This window comes from Tympanuchus pallidicinctus, unplaced genomic scaffold (genome assembly GCF_026119805.1).
Source record: "Tympanuchus pallidicinctus isolate F22 unplaced genomic scaffold, pur_lepc_1.0 scaffold13, whole genome shotgun sequence".
In the NCBI taxonomy this organism is placed as follows: domain Eukaryota; kingdom Metazoa; phylum Chordata; class Aves; order Galliformes; family Phasianidae; genus Tympanuchus; species Tympanuchus pallidicinctus.
The window spans coordinates 9818235-9827232 of record NW_026294648.1 but is presented as its reverse complement, the minus strand read 5'-3'; the positions used below and the strand labels follow the sequence as shown (position 1 = coordinate 9827232).

General features: G+C 45.5%; 1 long non-coding RNA gene across 1 annotated transcript; it reads left to right on the top strand.

The window, feature by feature from the left end:
* The first annotated feature begins 3285 nt into the window (after positions 1–3285).
* On the top strand, positions 3286–7041 carry LOC128076106 (uncharacterized). Its single transcript, XR_008204250.1, has 3 exons — positions 3286–4201; positions 4326–4495; positions 5086–7041. It is a non-coding gene; the product is annotated as an uncharacterized LOC128076106 (long non-coding RNA).
* Positions 7042–8998: the final 1957 nt, after the last annotated feature.

Sequence of the window (8998 nt, the reverse complement as noted above, 5' to 3'; positions counted from 1 at the left end):
GCCCCGCGCGCTGTCGCGGCAGCTTCGGGAGCTGAAAGCCTCAGACGCATCTCTGCTCACATCTCTGCCACGCCGGCCCTGGTTCGGGTTGAGGCAAAAATCAGCCGGTTCCACAGAGACTGGACTCGTATAACGCCGCAGTACAGGGAGTAGGAAAAAGCCCTCCTAAAGAAAACGTACTGAGCTGTATGCATATTCCGTGTGCGAATACAGGCGGTTAGATGCGATGCTGTCTGACACAGGAAAGAATTGAAGGAGCTAAAGATAAGGTTATGGAAGAGAGCAGCAGATATGAAGATGCTCTTGTCAGGAACTTTATTTTGAGAGTGAGAGGAGGGGAGAAACAGGAGGGTGGGAGCTGAGAGGCTCAGACACGGAGCGGGTTAGGCTCTAGCATCAGCTGATGGCCGTTGCCCTCATTCTGGGAGGAGATGCTCCGTTCCTCAGCGTTCTGTTGGAGTGAGCGCACGAGGCAGCACCTTGCCGTTCCAGCGCCCAGCTTCCTGCCCGTGGCAGCCTTAGATGCTGCAGTGGCTGGATTGTCACTTGGAGAGGTGAGAGGGGTCGAGTGGAATGGGTAGATGTTACTGTTTGGTAACTCTGAGGTGCCTCTTAAAATTTGTTTCATTGTAAAAGTTGCTCTCTGAGCAAAATGTTGGCCCACGCCAAAATAAAGGCAGGCTGAGCATATAGCAGAGTTCAGAGGCTCTGTTCTTTGGCTTCCCAGAATTATTGTAGCTCATCTTCCACACAGAGCATCAAAGAAGCAAGTGACAGTAGTGCTCTCACAGGACCCACCTGAGTCTGCCCACAGCCCCTCTGCTTCTCATCTCCTTGAGTTCTGTGACTTGGAAAGGGACTTTGCTGCTCTGTGAAAGACCCAGTGGGAAACTTGGAACCATAACGCACTGCAATTTCGCTGCATGGTATTTTATCGTTTCTATTAATTACAGCTGCTAGATGAGACATCAAAGAGTTCTTAATTATTATAGTCATTGTAGCATTTTATTAAGAGAAATTTATATTCAGCACCTGTCTCCCGCTTACCTCTATAGAAAAGTACTCCAACTACCACCTTAATTTTTTTTTTTTGTTAAACATTCTGATAGCAACTTCACAGAAAATGGAAAATGCTTTTCATGATAAACACAGCAAGCTGAAATTTTACCATCTACAAGCTAAGATTAAAGAAAGGTGTTTGATCTGCTCTTGGAAACAGGAGGAAGGTATTTTGAAAATGATGTTTCTCAACAGTAAAAGAACAATTCTGAAGATGACATGCCTAATTTTGGTATCTGATGCTTATCTGATTTTTTTGAGAGTGTCATAAGGTTTGTGCATGTTTTGGAAATGCAATAAGCCAAAATATTTATTTAGGATGATGGTATGCAATAAAAGCTGCCTAGTTCAGGGAATTTCAAAATTTAATGGAAATAAGTGGTGTGCTTTTTAAAACAAACAGATTAAAATTCTTCCAGGAATGTTTCTTCAGATGTGTTTGCACAGCTTCCTTTAGAACTGTTTGAGAAGTATGCTTATAATTCCCACCTCCTCTGAAGCACGATTCTCTGTAATCTGATTAACAGTAAGGAACAGCAGAGGCAGAAACTAAAGCTTATCAGCCAAAGTGAAAAAAATACAGGTGGAGACCTGGGTAGATATATTTACTTGAACTCTGTGCTCACCTGTCCTTGTGAGGCTGAGCGACTGCCCTCTGGCCAGCTCTCCTCACAACGCCCTGCAGCTTCTCAGAGCTGAAATTCGTCTGCAATGCACAGCACCCCGCCTCTTCTCCCTGAGAAAAAACCTGCCGTAATCATTGCTCTCAAAAGTGCACTTTAAAAGGCATTTTATCTTCATGAAAGAAGATTTATAATGTTAAGAGTAGTGAAATGACTAGGTATCCTTGACTCACAATAGTAAATTTTCTACTCTATTGGCAGAAGAGTGCAGTGCTTTTTATTCCCAGACTGTTAATGTAAACCCATGGCATTATTTTTGCTTTCACTGTTAAACAACTATGAAGTGTTTAATTATCCTTCTCCAGTAGACCAAAACCTCAAAATGAATAAATTTGATATTACACCTGTAGGAGGAAAATCTGCTGTTCTTAAGCAGCCAAGAAAAAAGTTTGTATATAACAGCTGTAACTGTCTCTTCAGTTCCCTTTTTCACTTACTGTAGTGTATGTTTTCAGAAGGCCATCTTGTCAGGTCGTATCTTTTATTCCTGTCTCTTTCACAAAAGGAAAATGGTTCAGTTGGGCTGAGTTTAACTTTGCTGTGGGTTATTTGATGAATTATGAAGCAGGAGTGCATGCAAGTACTCCTTGATGCCCACCACAAGCCCTTGCCTTGTCCAGTGAGACAGAACACGCAATGGATGGGCCAGCCAGGGGACATACGGGCATTTAAGGTATAATGTTGCAAGCAGTGGTAAAGATCTACTTATTTCTTGCTTAAACTGAAGACCAGGATAAGAGTACTGACAAAGTAAACTACCTTCAAAAAGATAAATGGAGTAGAATCTGGCAATAAAAGACATTACACTAATCAAGTGCAAAATCCCTCTTCTACAAAAGATCAGGAAGCACATGTGCTCCAAATGCTCCACAGTTTCTTTGTAACAACAGAGAGAAATAAATCCAGAATTTAGTCATTTGGCAAGTAACATGAGAATGCACCAGGTTTCCTTATTTTAATATTGCTGGAGAAGATGATCTTGATTTGTCTGAACTGAAACAGAGGAACGAGCAGTTGGTCAGAAACATCAGCTAAGCATTCTCAATAGGAAATAAGAAATCTATTCTTTCATTTCCAATCCCAGACTACCATTCCTGCCAGTAACTCGAGCCAGAAGGCAAACTGTGGCTCAGATTGTGCCCTCTGGCTTCACCATGCTCTGCAAGAGAAGTGTCCCACTGGGGATAAATATCTAAGGTGTGGGGGGCAGAATGGCGAGGCCAGACTGTTTTCAGTGGTGAGTGGAGACAGGACAAGGGGAAACGGCTGGAAACTGCAGCATAGGAAGTTCCGCACAAATGTGCGCAAGAACTTCTTTACAGTGAGGTGACGGAGCACTGGAACAGGCTGCCCAGGGAGGTGGTGGAGTCTCCTTCTCTGGAGATGTTCAAGACCTGCCTGGATGCCGACCTGTGCGACCTGCTGTGGGGAACCTGCTTTGGCAGGGGGGTTGGACTCGATGATCTCTGGAGGTCCCTTCCAACCCCTACAATTCTGTGATTCTGTGATTCTGTGACTGTGTGTGGAAGCTTCCTGCCAGCATGCTGGAGCAGGTGCTGGGGTGCTCCAGGAGCTCTGCATGCAGCAGCATGACTGCAGCTGCATGATTGCATACAGCAGCAGGTCCAGGGCTCAGCAGCAGCAGCACCATGGGGATTCCCATGAGTTCTTGTTCTCACTTGGAAATGAAAACAGGCTGCAGTTCTGAGCCTCCATGTGTAACTGGGTAAGGCAGCACGAGGCGCGCATGGGGTTCGTTTTTCTTTCTTTTCATCTACTTAATACCTCTGTGGTGGGACTGATGGAGTTGTTAAAATCCCTTGTAATGTACAGGCGTGTGTCTTTATGATGTAGAGCAAACAAAAGTAACATCAATCCACCTCCCTCCTTGGACTTTGGCTGGCACCAGTACTAGTTTTTGTAGGGTTCTTTACATTACGAAAAGCATCACTGGACATCATCACTATGAATATTACAGATAAGAGCAGGATCAAAGCAAGGCAACATGGCAAACATTTTGCTTGTCATCAGTCAAAACAGCTTTTTATGTCTTTAGCGACAACGATTTCCTGACAAACCTCTGCTCCTGAAACCCGCTGCAAATACAAGACCACCTCGTACTCTTTCACTAAGAGGAAGCGCACATTTCAATTCGTTTTCAAACGCTGGGACCTCCCTGAAGCAGCTTTCTCCCTGCAGAGCCCTCCCTCCGGGCCGGGCCCAACGATGGGCGGGCGGAGAGGGACGGACGGCCGGGAAGGCGGAGACGGGGGGCGGCTCGCTGCCGGGGCGCGCCCCCTGCTGGCACGGCCGCCACGGTGCCGGACCCGCGGGGGAAGCGGCCGGGCCTGGGCTGTGCTCGGCGGTCCCACCCCGAGCAGCGCTGGAGCCGTCGGTTTGATTCTCAGCACGCAACAGGCAATTTTAACTCTTTGAATAACGTTGTATTGTTCCGATAGGTAGGCTTTTATAGAGATAAAGATTAATTTTGGGGAGATAATACTACTTTTATGTTTTTAATATTGTTACACTGTTCCGATAGTTCAGTGCTTACACAGCCCCTCTCCTGGACCTCCATTTTAGACGTCCATTTTGAGCACCTTGGAGCGCCCACATCAGTGCTGCTCTTTGGATCAGCAGTGTGCTTTTGGAGCACATCTGCCACACTGTGCTTGGACATGCTGGCACAGAGCAGCCTCACAGCCGCCCATTTCATGGCATTCAGATGACACCGGGCTGGAGGAAGGCTCCAGGTAAGCACACAGTACCCTGCAGCAGCTGTGTGAACACGGGGCCCTCTGTACCAGTTCTGTCACCGTTCAGATGCATTCCTACTGCACCGCACTACCTGCAGAGGTAGGCGCAACCAGAACTGCTGTGAGCAGGTGTGGCAAAACAAACACAGACAGCTCTGGCAAACATTTTTGGCAGACAGTATCTTTTACATGAAGAAAAAAAAGCACCCTGCACTGCTGCTGGCACAGGCTGTAACATGACTGCATGCAGCAGCAGGTCCAGGGCTCAGCAGCAGCAGCAGCAGCATGGGAATTCCCACTGGTCCCTGAAGCTTCTCGTCCCAATGCTGACCTCCATCCAGGCAAAAGCTGGCCAGCTGCAACCCCTTCTTATGGTTTTGTCTCTCATTATCCTTGTACCCAGCACTGGCAATCCATCCCACCAGCTCCAAGCCATGGCCTGACTAGTCCTGTGGTGTTCTGGGCATCTCAAAATGGCTGTTGGAAAGGCTTGTAAAAAACAAGTGCTAAAGGTGGTGTGGCTTTGAAAATCTTCGCTATGCTCTTTAGGTCACAGCCCTCCCATGTGCTGTCTCTCCAGGAGACAGGAACTGTTTGTAAAAGCTGGTGCTGCATTAGCCATCTCCTAAGGCTTTGTGTGTAAGCAGTTTCAAAGGAAGACTTGCACACTTCTGCAGGGATGGTGGGGACCATCTGGCAATGGTTAGTTTGTTATTATTCACTTTGTCAATTTATTCTAACCCTTACTGGTGCTTCAATGCGAGACAGATCCTCAGACAAGCTCGTGAGTTCCTGTCTGGGAACTACCCCAGCCTTCTTCACAATGAATACATGCAAAAAGCTCATTTGGGGCTTCTGTGGCAATTCTGTCTTTTCTGTGTATTCCTTTGTATACCTTGATAGCAGATTGGCTCTAGAAGATGTCTCTCAGGCTTCCTGCTCCTGATGAGACTGAAAAGCTTTTTCAGTCTTTCTGCAGGTTGTGTGTCAGTTACATGTTTCAAGAAGGACAGAAGTCAAAGGAGTGATTCTGTGGATATTTTGCCTTTGTTCAGAAATGTCTTGAGTTGCTTAGGCACAAAAGGGTGATCTAGGAAAATATTCATCAAATATTCATCTGACATCAGGAAGAGGTTCACCTCTTCTTTGCAGGAAATTCCTGCCTCAGGCAACAAATATTCACCAAATATTATGAACAAGCAAACATTTTGAAAACATTCAAGACATGATTAGCAGCTCTTTGGAGGACATTGGAGAGATACAGATCCCTGAGTTGACTGGTTAATAAACAGAATAACCAGGAGTCAAACCAGTGCAGGAGCAAAATAGAGAAGACTAAGTCTTGCTTGATTTTGCAAAGATTGGAGGCAAAAAGTGGGCATAGTTGTGATAGAGTCAGTCTGAAAGCATTTTCTTGCACATCGCTCGTCTGTAATTTCCCAGCCTTCTATAAATTAGTCAGCATGTGAGCACTGCTCTGTAAGTTTAGTGTGGGTAGTTTAGATTGCATGTTCAGAGTGCTGGCTGTGTTGTTTTGGTTATGAGATAGTCATGGTATGTTTCTGTTTGCAGATGGGGAGGTTTTGCCTCTGTGAGTCTATAACCTGGTTCATTTACCTACACTGAATATAAAATTTAGCAGAAACTGTAGCACAGAGAAAACTAATAATCATTTATCTATAGTCTGGTGATACGCTAACATAAATTCAGACTTAGACCTTTTTGTACTGAACCTATAATACCAGTTTTAGGAAAAATGACCCCAAAAAGATCACATGACACAAATTGATGATTCAGATTAAACTTACATCCTGGACCCAGTCTGTCAGAAAGACCTAACCGAGTAATTCTGTGCAGGCGGGCTGTATGCCAAGTGAAGCATATTACCTCCTGATACTCTAACATGTCATATCGAGTACTTTTGTCTTCCCACAACACACACAAGGCCACTGTACAGCCATAAAGCCAGTGTAAGCCCCATACTGCGTGCTGGGATTAACATCTGTGAATCTGGATCAGATTTGTGCTACTGCCTTAGCGCCCATGGTAGCATGGCCTCCTTTAAGGAAGATGAACAGCAAAGAGCAAAGGTCCTCGTGGTGGCCATGCACGTGAATGCTTCTCTTACCTGCTGCTTGGTTACGATCACAGCTGAACATACAGCTGCCTGTGTGGCTTAGAAGAAACCTCAACCAGCCATGGCCACCTTCCCACTTATTTGATAGGTGACTTCCTGTTCTTTCCAGTTATTATTACATAACAGAGTATTTCAGTGCTCCTTCCACTTGGCCTGAAGGAAAGATGTTTAGAATATCCATAGGTATAACCAGATCTGTAGGTCTGCACAACAACAGCTGCAGTGCAATGATACCATGCCACAGTTTATCCTATCTATTGAGAGGGCAGTGGTCTTCTAATTAATGATTATTCCGTTTAGTTTGTGGTTTAATGAACATTTTTGGAGCAGTCAAAATATTTGAAAAGTACAAAAACAAAGCACATGAAATGTGAAATTCCAAGTGAATTTTAAGTCTGTCCTTAATTTCCAGCGCATATTTTGACCTGAGCTTTCAACCAAAGTGCTGTCGTGCAAGCTGTTCTCATCAGGAAAGCAGGCTGACCTACTGGAGAGAATTCCTGCTCCTCTTCCACAAAGACTTGTCACAGAATACAGGGAGAATGAAACAGTAACTACAGACAGGTGAAACTTTCCAAGGCAACTGACAACAGCAACTGAAGCACAAATCTTAGCAATGGTGAACTTCTATTATGGGACACACATACTTGAATGAAGACCCAGGGCTTTTGAAATGTGTTTTAGACAATTTTTTATTTAGAAGATGGAGAAATGAGTGGAAACACTATTTAAAATATTGATTAATAAAAGAAAATGGCTGAGAATATAAAGGTGGCATGATCAGTGGGAAAGGAGAGAGAGCAGTTACTGAAAGGCATCAACAGAACTACAAACCTTCTAACATAGAAGGCACATGGGGAGAGAGCATTAACCGACACGAACAAGAGTGTAATGCAGCACTAATGGCAGTGTCAAAATATACAAGCAGACTTTCCAGATTGTGCAAAAAGTGGAATCAAGCACATAGTTAAGAATTAGCACTGCAGAGTAACATGGGCAGGCAGGAACAAAATGAGAGGCAAAATTAGTACCTGAGAAGGACATAGGAACACGTTATATCTATATGCACAGGAAATAAAAGCAAAACAAGTGAAAATATTGTTCACTGCTGATAGAAAAAGAAGGCACACGCACACAGAAACCAGCACGTCAGTTTCTTCAGCCTTCAGAACTGCCTTGCAACCTGTTACTGAACCGAATGTTTTTGGGAGGTGACAGCAACAAGTAGCAGCAGGAAAGAACCCATTACACTGAAGTGGTTACGTGGTTACACAGGTTGGCAGCACTTGGAAAATACACTCCAAATTGTTCAGGATGCCAGCCAGAGAACTTCTGAAATTATTGGCGTGTAGCTACAAAAAAATATTGTGGAATTTGTGGGCTCTCCACTGATTGACTAGAGGAAGGAGAAGAAAGGTGAACTTGTGAATGGAAAACTGTTCAGAGTAAATCCAAGGTTCCAGGAAAATAATAAACTATTAATGTGTATGTACTTTGTGAATGAGGTAATTTAAAAAGTGACAAGTCAGAAAGTCACTATGAATTTGTAAAGAATGTGGGGAGCAGTTCAGATGACAGCATGGCTGAAAGCGTTCTGGGGAGCAGAAAACGAATCTGAACCAAGATGGTGATGCCACTGCAAAGTTGGCAAACGCCATACTGAGATAGCTAGTCTGGTTAGCCTGATGTAGATGTAAGGAAGAGTGCAAGGCTGAAAGGACTTAGGCAGCCTAAGAATGAGGAAAGGTATAGAAAATACAAACTATGAGAACGTAACGCATATGAGAATTTGCTAGAAAAATGAAGTTTGGACATGATAATATTATGTGAAATGACGATCTAAAACTCGTTGCAGATAAGTTGCAGATTGCTCTTACATAAACTCGGTGTTGGGCAGAGAAGCTTCAGTTAACTCCCAGCCAGCTCAGATGCCAGGACAACCTGTGCAGTGGCACCGACAGCCAAGCGCCAAGCTCTCGGCAGGCTGCGGAACGCGCCTTGCTGGGGGCTTTCAGAAAGGTTCGACTGCCTTTTGCCAGGAGTGAGGCCGTGCCTCAAGCAGCGGCTCCAGTGCGTGTGTGCCCTGCATTTTCCCCAGAGAGACTGACATAACAGGTGCCACAAGCCCTACTAGAACGCGCACTTAGGACAAAACGAAACATCGGTTTTGCCCGGGACCTCCGCACAGGGTCTACCTCACCGGAGGCCCCGCTCCAAACAGCATCTAGGGCCGCTGGGCAGAGCGAACGGCGCCTTCCAGCCGGAGCCGGAGCCCACGGCCCCCGCCCGCCGCCGCCCGCCCCGGAGGCACTCGGGCCGCGCGGCCGCCCGGCTCTGTGCCGCCTCCTCCTGCCCCCCGCCCG